The 14560-nt window shown below is 33.2% G+C and overlaps 1 pseudogene; it reads left to right on the forward strand.

The window, feature by feature from the left end:
- LOC140955816 (uncharacterized) overlaps positions 1-13063 on the forward strand; it is a 21437-nt pseudogene extending 8374 nt beyond the window's left edge.
- The last annotated feature ends 1497 nt before the right edge of the window (positions 13064-14560 follow it).

Here is a 14560-nt window from a genome sequence, read left to right on the forward strand (position 1 = left end):
GGGTCGAACCACAGAGAGGTTAATTGTATAAATTATAAATAACAATACAACAACAATAATAACAATAATAGTAATAGTAATAATAAAGAGAGCTTTGAGATGTAAAGTTGATGTAAGGATTAAACAACGATAAAAATAAATGTCAAGGTTAGAGGATCCATTAATGGTACTTCAAACAAGTATAATATAAAGTTTTTATTACTCAATTGGAAACCACACATAAAGGAGGTTCCAATCATATTATAAATTGTTAACATGATTACATTAGTTATCTTATTCGAATAAAGCTAATACTTGTAAATGTTGGCAGGCATTCATGATTATAACTTATGTTAACAACAAATCAAGTCCCTTTCATAGCTCAGGTGTCGTTATACCATACAGTATGGGCTATGAAAGTACCAAAGTATTTGTTGTACAAGTGTTATACAACATAAATCTAGATTAACCATTTAACAAGCAAAGTATTAAAAAGTGAACAAGATAACAAATATAAAACATGTTAGTATCCAACGTTAAGGTCCATATTAAGTTTATATTATACTTATTCTTACACCATTAGTGTACCCTTTTCACCTTGACATAATTAACTTAGCTAAACATAATGAAAGAAAGAAACATAAATGAACAAGATAAGAACATAAATGAGAAAGAAGTTAACTAAGTAAAGGAAAGGAAATGAAGTGCATAAACTTGATATTAATGAAAGCAAAACATAAGCAATACAAAGAGAGAAAGCAAGAGCATGATCTTGATCTGGAAACCAAGATGCCTCAATACATGGTAAGTGCCTCCTTTTATAGGCCAAAATTTGGAACTATTGATTTGTTGACTAATTGATGAGTGGGTGGCCACATCTTGACTAGATAACAATCCTTATCTTCTTGTCTGATCAAGATGTCATTGCTAACATCATAATTTGCCCAGAATCCTCAAGAATGTTCTAGGAAATTGTCTCAGCTTTCCAACAAAAAAAAGATGAGGTCATTTGGACTTCTAGAACTCAAGATATGGGCTGAACACTAAATAGTGTTTGGGCTGCAGGACAGCTTCGGACTTCTTCGTTGTTCCTTCAATTTGGACTTCAAAACGACCTTTTCAAATCTTGGGCTCCTCATGAAAGTTGTAGGCTTTTGTCTTACCTTTCCATCCATATAAAGTGGACTAAATCCGAAATCTAGAGCTCCAGATATGATCCAATTACCGAGCAATGTTCTGGTTTGGACTGCACCGGCATCTCTTTTCTAAGTTTTTGGCCATCTCTTTGTCCTTCCACTTTCAATACTTAAACTCATCAATCAATCCTTTTATTTATGTGATAAGGCCTGCATTTAAAATGAGCATTTACCAAAATTAAGGTATCTTATAGTATCAAACTTGTTATTAATAAAACATGCTTTAGTGAAGGAGTTATTGATACTTCAAGTGTAAAAATGATGATATAAAACCTTGATAAACATGCACTTTTAAGTACTAATCACACCCCCCAACCAACTTATTACTAGTCCCTAGTAATCTAAAGCATTAAAATAGAGAAACAATTTGCAAGTATCATAAAGCAAGGCATTCATCATTCAACTTCCATTAATCTATCCAGATAAACAAACTCTCATTAAATTTATATTCCTGCTTCATACTTCGTAAACAAGATATTAATAAACCTTCTTTTTGTGTGCTCAATGAAAACATAGATGATGGGGGCTTTTGTTGGAAGAAAACAATATTATGTTCAAATGTTTAAGTGAACTTCCTTGGGTTGGGATTTTTTTCTTCTTTTTTTTTTTTTTTTTCTTTTTTTATTTATATACACATACAACTTAAAACACAATGTATCTTTAACCCATGTAACGAGTTTTAGGCTAATGACTCCCAGACCAGTTGGTCTTAGGGCATTAGGTGTTGAGACACCCCTACGAGCTTAACAACTCGGGTTTGCAGATACTGATACGTAGATAGTGCAATGTTTGATTCCCCTAAGCTTTTCTCCTTAACCCATGTAACAAGCTTTGGGCCAATAGCTCCCAAGTCAGTTGACTTTAGGGTATTAGGTGTTAAAACACCCCTTCGGCTTAATTGCTTAGGTTAGGGAGGCTACGAAACCAAACTTATCCACGTTTTATTATCATCAATACTATCTTCTTTTCTTTTTTTTTTTTTCTCTTTTTTTTTTCTTTGCAAATTATATACTATCCTTTTCCCTTAGTTGTTACCTTCAACAAAAGAACATAATTAATGTAATAATCCAATGTGCAACCCACAATCATATGTTAAAGTGTGTGTGTGAAAATGAAGGTTTAATAATACTTGTTAAATGAGTATAGGAGCAAAATCAAGTGATAACAATGTGAGAGTTTGTAAACCTGAATATTTCAAGAAGTATTATGATAGACCTTGGTAATGAAACTTACTAAGATGCGTCTCTAGAGTCAATAAAATTGATTCCATACTCTGTCATCCTAATAACAATTTTGTCAAATGGTTTTAATAATAGCAAAAACAGTTAGCAAGTTAGTATTTTTGTCAAATGGTTTTAATAATAGCAAAAACAGTTAGCAAGTTAGTATTATTATTTTTTTTTTTAAACTACTACCCTCTCCCCCCAACCAAAACGAGACATTGTCCTCAATGTTCGAAGGTAGAAAGATAGAGTATAGAAGACATCACCTGAAACAGCGAACAATGACAAACCTGAAACACACTTAAACAAACATAAGAAGTAACAAAACAAAATAATATGCTATTAATAAAACCAAAAGACACAAGGTTTCACAAATGAAGGCTCAAATCTAATCTAAGCTTTTTACTTTATTTTGACAAAGCATGTATGTACAGGTAGTTGTGATTGTGGCTCACATCTTCCCTTGGTTTTACGTCCAAGAACGGCTTAAACGCCCTCTATGGGTCGGGGATAGGCTTCCCATCCAGTTTTCTTAAAAACTGGCAAACAGGGTCTTTTTTAGTCAGATTCCCAAGACTAAGTCGATCATGTTCTTTATGGAATTGTGGCCATAAATCATGAATTACACGATGCACATCTCCACTAGGATGCGTCTCAAGGGTCAACAAAAGATTATCTAAAGACCCCTTACTCAAGCCATCCTTAATGAATTGTATCTTATCTTCACGGTTTACAGATACCATTCCTAAAGAACGACATGTCATATTACAAGTCCATCTGGCACATCTGTGACAGACTTTTAGTCGTTTTGCACGACGTTTCTTTGCAAAAGTGCTTTTACCTGTTCCAGGCATGTGTGAAATGAAAGAATTGGATGACTCACCTGATAATCGAACCTTTGCTTCAATTAACCAACGGATATCTTCAGGAATTCCATGATTCATTAACAACCTCAATCTTGCACACCTAGCACGATAAATTTTATTAATCGCATTTTGAGGCAGAGCGGGAAAATACCTTTTCAACTTTTCAAGAGTGGTGTCCATTTTCAAAAGAGAATTAGAGAAGAGATTCAAAGAAGGGAAAAAGAGCTAAGAATTGTACAAATATATACAGATATCAGTTATTTGGGAAACTGAAAGAACCGACTTATGTCACGGAGTACCGTTATCCGCCATTTGACCGGGGTGAGAGACTAAGCAAAAACAAAAAGTCACACTAAAAAAGCAACAAAAAAAAAAATGTGAGAAAAAAAAATAATCAACCTTTATCAATAAGATTATTCAAACCAATGGATTCATTTTCACTAGGAAACTCATCAAAGTAAGCTTTTAAACGATGTTCATTTACCTTCAAAACATTGTCATTCTTTGGATTCTCAATATCAAGGGCCCCATAAGGATACACATGTGTCAAAATAAATGGACCGCTCCATCTTGATCTTAGTTTTTCAGGAAATAAATGGAGTTGAGAATTATAAAAGCAAAACTTTTTGACCAGTATCAACTTTTTGACAATTTTCACAAGTTTTTGCAGAATGCATGTGTGTCCTTGAACATGGTGGCCAATAAAATCCATTTTTGTAAGATTTTTGCAGTCGTCTCTCTTGATGAGAATTGACTCCCACATGCTTCAGAATGACAAAGTTTAATGACATTACTTACCTCATTGTCGGGAATGCATTTTTGAAATATTTGATCAGGACAATTTTTGAATAAGTAAGGGTCATCTAAGTAAAGTTCTTCACTTCGTTCAAAAACTTTCCTTTGTCTTCGGTACTCCAGTGAGCTGGCAAATCTCCTGTTGCAAGAAAATTGATGTTTTTAGCAAACCAAGGCATTGAACTATGAGAAAGTAAGGATTCTTCAGGAAAGTAATCATCGATTGGTGTGATGTCAGATATCAAATCTGTTGTCACTCTTGACAAAAGATCGGCATCAATATTTTCGGTGCCTTTTTCATCCGTGATTTCTTTCCTGAGAATAAATCATTTGCAAATCTTCATATTCATCCAACTCAATTTTACTCAAAGTAGATTCAAGTTGATCATGAACTAATTCTTCAATATGATCTACTTCTTGTAAATCATTATCATCTCCAGGCTGCTTGCAAACGTTGAAAATATTCATCTCTAATGTCATGTTTCCAAAAGATAACTTCATGAGTCCATTCCTACAATTAATCAATGCATTAGAAGTTGCAAGAAACGGACGTCCTAAAATAATAGGAAATGAATTACATGCTTCAACAAGTTGCGTGTCCAAGACAATAAAATCCACAGGATAAATGAATTTATCGACTTGTACTAACACATCTTCGATTATTCCTCTAGGCACTTTTACAGATCTATCGGCGAGTAAAAGAGTTACAGAAGTTGGTTTTAACTCACCTAGATTGAGACTTTGAAAGACTGAATATGGAAGTAAATTCACACTAGCTCCAAGATCAAGTAAGGCTCTTTCAATTTTATGTTCTCCAATAAAGCAAGAAATTGTAGGACAACCAGGGTCTTTATATTTCAAAGCATTATTGTTCTGAAGAATGACACTTACTTGTTCGGCTAAAAAAGCTTTCTTTTTCACATTCAGTTTTCTCTTCACAGTGCACAGATCTTTCAAAAATTTAGCATAGGAAGGAACCTGTTTAATAGCATCCAACAAAGGTATATTGATCCTTACCTGTTTGAAAATTTCAAAGATTTCAGAGTTGTGATTGACTTTCCTTTGTTTGGTCATGGCATGAGGAAATGGAAGTGCTGGCGGGGAATCAGCCTTCTCTTTGCAATGGTCAGGTTCAACCCCTTCCTTACCCTCAGAGATAGACTCGTCATCTTTCTCACAAGGTTCAAGAATGGGTTTTTCAATAACCTTACCACTACGAAGAGTGATGACTGATTTGACTTGATCCATGTGTTGGCTTCCAGAACTACTGGCATTTGCATTGTATTGCCCCTTTGGATTTTGTTGTGGTTGAGAAGGAAACTTACCTTTCTCTTGGAAACTGAGAGCAGATGTTAATTTTGCAAGAGCATCTTTAAAATCGGTCATGCTTTGAGCAAGTTGAGTGTTGATTGTCTCCTGCTTTTCAATGAATGCATGCAATGTTTCCTCAAAATTTCTTCTAGGAGGTGGAGCATAAGGAGGTGCATATCCATGAGAATTTTGGAAATTATGGTGTGCTTGAAACGGTGGCTGTGAAGTTTGTGCATTGTTGCTATCACTCTTCCAACTGAAATTTGGGTGATTTCTCCAACCAGGATTGTATGTTTGCGAGTATGGGTTATGGTTGGGTCTTTGGAAACTGTTTAAAGCATGGGCTTGTTCATGGAGGCATTCCTTGAAAGAAGGCAAAGTTGGACAATCATTTGTTGAGTGTTCCTTGGTTTCACAAATTTGACACACAATGTCTTGAACAGATTTTAATTGACCACTCTTTTTCAATTCAAGTGCTTCGACTTTTCTAGCTAAAGATGCAAACTTTGCTTGGAGGTCATGATCTTCCCTAAGGTTGTGCATACCTCCACTAGATGTATGAGGTTGTGTTTTACTTGGTGCCTCATAAGTACCTGTGGTGTCCCAATTTTGAGCATTTTCAGCTAGCAAGTCTAGGTACTCCATTGCTTCATTAGGGTCTTTATCTTTGAAAATTCCATTGCACATTAATTCAACCATTTGCCTATCTCTAGGTGTTAAACCTTCATAAAAATGTGAAACCAATCTCCATGTTTCAAAACCATGATGTGGGCAAGTATTAAGCAAATCTCGATACCTATCCCAACATTGGTAAAATGTTTCTCCTGGTTTTTGAGTGAAAGTGATGATTTGTCTTTTGAAAGAGTTTGTTCTGTGAGATGGAAAAAACTTCTTTAAAAATTGTTGTTGCATATCATCCCAAGCACGAATGGATCCTGGTCTCAAATTTTGTAGCCATGTTTTAGCTTTATCTTTTAATGAAAAAGGAAAAAGCTTTAATCGAATGGTGTTCATGCTACAATTTGAGTCATTATAGGTATTACAGACCTCCTCAAATTCCCTTAAATGCAAGTATGGATTTTCTAAGTCTAAGCCATGAAAAGATGGTAAAAGTTGAATAATGCCTGGCTTAAAATTAAAATGAGATGCATCAGGAGGGAAAACTATGCATGAGGGTGCACTTGTTCTTGTGGGATTCATGTGGTCTCTAAGTGTTCTCATACGGTTATTCTCATTATTCTCATTATGAAGCGATTGATTATCTTCTTCGGCCATATTTTCTGAAAATGATGAAGATACCCTACAAAGTCGACCACTTAATGTACGTGACCAAACTCTCATGCACGTGTAAAAAGGAAGAAAGGAGAAGAGAAGAAAAAGAAACAAAAGAAAACAAAAGAGACAAAAGTTAAATAAAATGAAAAGTGAAAAGAGAAAATGAAATAAATATTATAATTTATACAAGAATTTACCTCCCCGGCAACGGCGCCAAAAACTTGACACGACCAAAAGCTTGATGTCTTCTCCCAAGTGCAGGAGTGTCGAAGTAATAAATAACCCGGCAAGACCGGGGTCGAACCACAGAGAGGTTAATTGTATAAATTATAAATAACAATACAACAACAATAATAACAATAATAGTAATAGTAATAATAAAGAGAGCTTTGAGATGTAAAGTTGATGTAAGGATTAAACAACGATAAAAATAAATGTCAAGGTTAGAGGATCCATTAATGGTACTTCAAACAAGTATAATATAAAGTTTTATTACTCAATTGGAAACCACACATAAAGGAGGTTCCAATCATATTATAAATTGTTAACATGATTACATTAGTTATCTTATTCGAATAAAGCTAATACTTGTAAATGTTGGCAGGCATTCATGATTATAACTTATGTTAACAACAAATCAAGTCCCTTTCATAGCTCAGGTGTCGGTTATACCATACAGTATGGGCTATGAAAGTACCAAGTATTTGTTGTACCAAGTGTTATACAACATAAATCTAGATTAACCATTTAACAAGCAAAGTATTAAAAGTGAACAAGATAACAAATATAAAACATGTTAGTATCCAACGTTAAGGTCCATATTAAGTTTATATTATACTTATTCTTACACCATTAGTGTACCCTTTTCACCTTGACATAATTAACTTAGCTAAACATAATGAAAGAAAGAAACATAAATGAACAAGATAAGAACATAAATGAGAAAGAAGTTAACTAAGTAAAGGAAAGGAAATGAAGTGCATAAACTTGATATTAATGAAAGCAAAACATAAGCAATACAAAGAGAGAAAGCAAGAGCATGATCTTGATCTGGAAACCAAGATGCCTCAATACATGGTAAGTGCCTCCTTTTATAGGCCAAAATTTGGAACTATTGATTTGTTGACTAATTGATGAGTGGGTGGCCACATCTTGACTAGATAACAATCCTTATCTTCTTGTCTGATCAAGATGTCATTGCTAACATCATAATTTGCCCAGAATCCTCAAGAATGTTCTAGGAAATTGTCTCAGCTTTCCAACAAAAAAAAGATGAGGTCATTTGGACTTCTAGAACTCAAGATATGGGCTGAACACTAAATAGTGTTTGGGCTGCAGGACAGCTTCGGACTTCTTCGTTGTTCCTTCAATTTGGACTTCAAAACGACCTTTTCAAATCTTGGGCTCCTCATGAAAGTTGTAGGCTTTTGTCTTACCTTTCCATCCATATAAAGTGGACCTAAATCCGAAATCTAGAGCTCCAGATATGATCCAATTACCGAGCAATGTTCTGGTTTGGACTGCACCGGCATCTCTTTTCTAAGTTTGGCCATCTCTTTGTCCTTCCACTTTCAATACTTAAACTCATCAATCAATCCTTTTATTTATGTGATAGGCCTGCATTTAAAATGAGCATTTACCATAAATTAAGGTATCTTATAGTATCAAACTTGTTATTATAAAACATGCTTTAGTGAAGGAGTTATTGATACTTCAAGTGTAAAATGATGATATAAAACCTTGATAAACATGCACTTTTAAGTACTAATCACCTAAGTAAGGGGTCTTTAGATAATCTTCTATTGACTCCTGAGACGCACCCTAGTGGAGATATGCATCGTGCAATTCATGATTTATGGCCACAATTCCATAAAGAACATGCTCGACTTAGTCTTGGGAATCTAACTAAAAAAGACCCTATTTGCCAGTTTTTAAGAAAACTAGATGGGAAGCCTATCCCCAACCCAAAAAGGACATTTAAGTCGTTCTTAGACGTAAAATCAAGGAAAGATGTGAGCCACAATCATAACTACCTGTATATACACATGCTTTTTCAAAATAAATAAATAGAGAGAGAGAGAGAGAGAGAGTGAGACTACAACTGGCCTACATATAGGTGGTATGATTGCATTTTCCATTTCTTATCCATAAATTCTTCTCTTCCTTCCCGTCATTTCTACTCAACCAATACATTCATCAAATATAGAAGTGTGTAGAAATGGTAGGTTCCTCAAATCATTACATAAACAATATTTGTGTTTTCAGTGGATCCAGTCCTTGGAAAGAAAAAGAGTTTTTAGAATCAGCAAATCATCTTGGTCAGGTACTAGCTGAGTGAAAGATTCATTTAGTGTATGGAGGAGGCAGCCTGGGTTAATGGGGGGAGTATTAATAGCTATATTTTTAGGAGGTAGTCAAGTTTTAGGGGTTGTCCCCAAAGCTTTAACACAAGGAAACATCATTGGAAAAACAATTGGAGAGGAATTACATGCCCCCACAATATCTAATCGACTGAACGCAATGTTTAACCATGTTGATGCCTTCATTGCCTTACCAGGTGGTCTAGGCACATTGGAAGAGATTTTTCATATTTTCTCTTGAGCCCAACTGCACATTCACCATAAACCCATAGGTTTGTTAAATGTTAATGGTTTTTATGATAAGTTGTTGTCTTTTCTTGATCATGCTGTGAAACAGGAATTTCTAACATCTTCGGCACGACAAATCATAATCTCTGCTACTACTGTTAAACAATTGAATGACTAGCAACAATCTTTCATCCTTGTAATTAATCCCTCCATGAGTCGCATAAATTGGTCAATTAAGGAAAGCCGTAAAAAGATTAGATTGAATTTGAGCCTGCGTTTGTAAAAATTTGTGTCTTTTGGTTTTATTATTGTGTTTTGTTATTTATTATATTTGTTTAAGTATGTTTCAGATTTGTCAGTGTTTGCTATTGCAGGTGATGTCTTCTATACTCTATCTTTCTACCTTTAGACATTGAGGACAATGTCTCATTTTGGTTGGGGGGAAAGGGTAGTAGTTGATATATTAAAAAAAAAATTGTGTTTTCTATTTCATAAACTATTTGCAAAATTGTTATTACTAGGATGGTAGAGTAAAAGAAGTTCTTTTGTTAAAGTGATTCTTGAGACACATCTTAGTAAACATTCTTAACAAGGTCTATCAGAATACTTCTTGAAATATTCAGGTTTATAAACTCTTTTATTGTTATCACTTGATTTTGCTCATATGCTCATTTAACAAGTATTCTTAAATCTTCATTTTCACACACACATTTTAACATATGATTGTGGGTTGCACATTGGATTATTACATTTTTTATGTTCTTTTGTTAAAGGTAACAACTAAGGGAAAGTGATAGTATATAATATGTTTTCAAAAAAAAATAATGATAATAAAAACGTAGATAAGTTTGGTTTCGTAGCCTCCCTAACCTAAGCAATTAAGCCTGAAGGGGTGTTTTAACACTTAATACCCTAAAGTCAACTGACTTGGGAGCTATTGGCCCAACGCTTGTTACATGGGTTGAGAAGAAAAGCTTAAGGGAATCAATCATTGCACTATCTACATATCAGTATCTACAACCCGAGTTACTAAGCTCGTAGGGATGTCTCGACACCTAATGCCCCAAGACCAACTAGTTTGGGAGTCATTAGCTGAAAGCTCGTTACATGGGTTAAAGATGCATTGTGTTTTAAGTTATATGTATATATTATTAAAAAAAAAAAAAAGATAATAATCTCAACCCAAAGAAGTTAACCTTAAACATTAGAACAAAAAAAAAATTTTCTTCCAAGTAAAGCCCCATAACTATATGTTGATATTTTGAGCACAAAAGGAAGGTTTATTAATATATTGTTTAAGAGGTATTGAGTAGATATATGAATTTAATGAGAGTTTGTTTTTCTGGATAGATTAATGAAAGTTAAATGATAAATGCCTTGTTTTGTGGAATTTGCAAATTGTTTTTCTATTTTAACGCTTTGATTACTAGGGACTAGTAATAAACTGGTTGGAGAGTGTGATTAGTACTTAAAATATGCATTTTATCAAGGTTTTATATCATCATTTTGCACTCGAAGTATCGATAACACCTTCACTAAAGCATGTTTTATAATAACATACCTAATAATATAAGATACCTTTAATTTATGATAAATGTTCATCTTAAATGCAAACTTATCACATAAATGAAAGGATTGATTGATGATTTTAAGTATTGAAATTGAAAGGACAAAGAGATGGCCAAACTTTGAAAAGAGATGTTGGTGCAGTCCAAACTGGAACACTGTTCGGTAATTGGATCATATCTCTAGTTCTAGATGTCCAAATGATGTCAAATTTTAGGACTTTGTAAGACATAAGCCTACAAATTTTATGTGGAGTCCAAGATCTAAAAAGGTCGTTTTCAAGTCAAAATTATAGCAACAACGGAGAAGTCTGAATTTGTCCTGCAGCCTAGACATTGTTCAGTGTTCAACCCATATCTCGAGTTCTAGAAGTCCAAATGACCTAAATTATTTTTTCCTGGAAAGTTAAGACAATTTCCTATAACTTTTATACGTACAGGTGGATCCAGTTCTAATGCTAGCAATGATATTTTATTCAGACAAAAAGACAAGATTTTCACTAAGTCAAGAGTTGGTCACCCACTCAATAATTAGTCATCAAATCAATAGTTTCAAATTTTAGCCTATAAAAAGAGGCATTTGCCATGCATTTAAGGGCTTGGTTGTTCAGATCAAGAACTTGTTCTTGCTCTTTTTTTTTTTGTAATTATTAAGTTTTGCTTTCATTAATATCTTGTTTATGCTTTTCATTTCCTTTCCTTTACTTAGTTAACTTGTATCTTATTTATGTTCTTGTTTTGTTTATTTTTGTTTCTATTCTTCATTATGTTTAGCTAAGTTTATTATGTCAAGGTGAAAAGGTTACACTAATGGTGTAAGAATAAGTATATTGTAAACTTAATATGGACCTTAATGTTTAATATTAACATGTCTTATCTTTTTATCTTACTAATTCTTAATACCTTGCTTGTTAAATGATTAATCTAGATTTGTGTTGTATAACAATTTGTACAACAAATGCTTGACACTCTTATAGCCCAACCGTATGGTATTACCTACACGTGTGCTATGAAAGGAACTTGATTTGTTGTTAACATAAGTTAGCATCATGAATTTCTGACTATATTTAAAAGTTTGGTGTTACTTAAATAAGATAATTAATATGATCATGTTAACAATTCATAATGAGCTATTAATGAAAAATCATCCGATTGGAACCTCCTTTGTGTGTGGTTTCCAGTTGAGTAATAAGAGTTTATACTATACTTGTTTGAAATACCATTAGTGGATCCTCTAACCTTGACACTTGTTTTTATTATTGTTTAATTATCACATTGATCTTTCGTATCAAAATTTTCATCAACTTCTCCCTCTTCTTTATTATTACTACTACTACTACTACTACTACTAGTATTATTATTATTATTATTATTATTATTACTATTAATATTATTATTACTATTACTATTATTGTTATTGTTGTTGTTATTATTGTTGTTGTTGTTGTGTATTGTTATTTATAATTTATACAATTAATCTCCTTGTGGTTCGACCTAGTCTTGTCTGGTTATTTATTACTTTAACACTCCTACACTTGGGAGAAGACATCAATCTTTTGGTCATGTAATTAGTCAATTTTTTATAGGAAATTTAAATTTAATAATGTTTATAATAATTATTACTGATCTTCGAATGAGAGTCGTCTTCTTGTAACTGTGTTGAACGTCTAATTTCTCCAAACATCAGGATGACTGATGTGAAGATACTCCCACGACCACAACTTCATATTCACAATAAAAAAATATTAGTAAATATTTATATTAACTATATTTAATAGAATATAATACCAAATTATACTTGTAGAAATAATAAACATCCGCCTATTTGTTTCTCATCTGACATATATATGTGGCAAAGCTAGCAGTATAGATATGCAAGCATTGTCAAGCCTCAACTATAGTTATGGATGACAACAAAGTTTTCTAATAGTGGAGAAAGTAACATGGAATTGCATTTCATGTCAAACCGGTGAAGATCATGGCTTCAAACATGTGCATTATATATGCTCTAGCATAATCATGCAATATAATCTCTATAGCACCCTAATATAATCTCATTTATATCCCTCAAAAGGAGGCACTCTTCCAAATATACGAAGTCATAAATCATCTTTGTCGCAAGTTGAGCCTGTAACAACAATTCCATCTATTGGAAGGTTGACTAACATGATAACATATTATAATGTTTGAGAGTCTCTCACCTCCACTGCTCAACTAATGCTGTAATTAAACCATGATTGATACTTATGCCTTTTAGGTGACTGATCTTGAAAAATCTAGCCTCGATGACATAAGGACAAATAAGGTCATCTAGGTCCATCGAGGCATGATGACAAGGTTTAACCAAACCACAATGTCATTTTCATCAAAAAATATGAACATAATTATTAACGACATTTATATTTATCATATGATGATGTTATATAAAAATATCTATTTACTCGTCAAGCCCAAATGTCCTTAAATTGGTGCATGTACTACAATCACAAGACTAATAAATCATCAAGACTTGAAAATAATGAGGACTCATTTTCTCCCACGCCATGACATCCGTTCGTAGATCCACCTCCCCTAGTTCATACCATAACATGCACAAGTATAAACAGTGTTAAAGGATTAAAAAAGAAAACAACTTAACATAGAGATATGAAATAAAAGTCTCAATTTAAAACAAATTTTTTCACTTACATGGTCAACTTTGACATGTTTTTCTAATATGACTAATTACACTGCATAACCCATATTTTCTTTGTGTATGCCCCTCTCTGACATTCATCTCGTTTTGTAGACGAGTGGATCTACGTCAACCTTTTTCAACTCTCCATCTAGTTGGACATCCTTTAACTAGTGGCTCAATATAATAGGTCATGATGGAATATTAGGTAAGCATTCCAAATAAAAATCATATCAATTTCTGTAATTGGTGTTAGAAAATAAAAGGTCAACAAATTATTCAAAGTCAACATGTCGCAGTGTACAACATGTAATAAGTTGTGAACATGATCGATGATACAATTGTCATTTACTATATATACATATTCTATGATTAAATCAAATTGTTCATTGAACCTTTCTTCAACTACCAGTTACTAGGGGGTTTCAACTTGAAAAATACCATCTATGATAATATACTCGGATCATGTGATCTTGATTTTAATGCATCAACAATAAGTTCAGTAAACACTTGTAGAGGTCACAATACACTACGACTTTTCAATAAGAAACCCACAAACACTTTTCAAGACATTGTTGAAAATATTTAACAAATTTATGGTCACATTTCCATAATGATAATCACCATCATATGAGAGTGTTCATCTCTCTTTCGGTTCAATCTTAAGCCATTCTTTGATTTGATCATTCTTATCAAACATATTATCACACATAGTATCAAATCCTAATCTTAAAGGCTTTTGACACATCTTATCTAATAGTTTTTTCAATGCCACCCGTTTGAATCTTTTATTAAAGTTACTCATAAAATGGCAAGAACAATAACGATGATATACATTTGGCTTGATCCATATTTATGACATCACATTCTTAATTTATGCATATCTATCAGAAATTATACACAATTCAATACATCTACCTGTGACATGTTGGAGAATCAAATCTAAAAAACATGTTCTGTTACTATTCATTTCTTCTTCGACTAAAGCATAACACAACATAAAAGCCATATTATTTGTGTTATAAGCATCTGCAATCAAGATTTTTGCTTTTTACTTTCCATATAAGTGAGTGTTTGATGAAACCATA

The sequence above is a fragment of the Populus alba genome, chromosome 7 (assembly GCF_005239225.2).
Source record: "Populus alba chromosome 7, ASM523922v2, whole genome shotgun sequence".
In the NCBI taxonomy this organism is placed as follows: Eukaryota; Viridiplantae; Streptophyta; class Magnoliopsida; order Malpighiales; family Salicaceae; genus Populus; species Populus alba.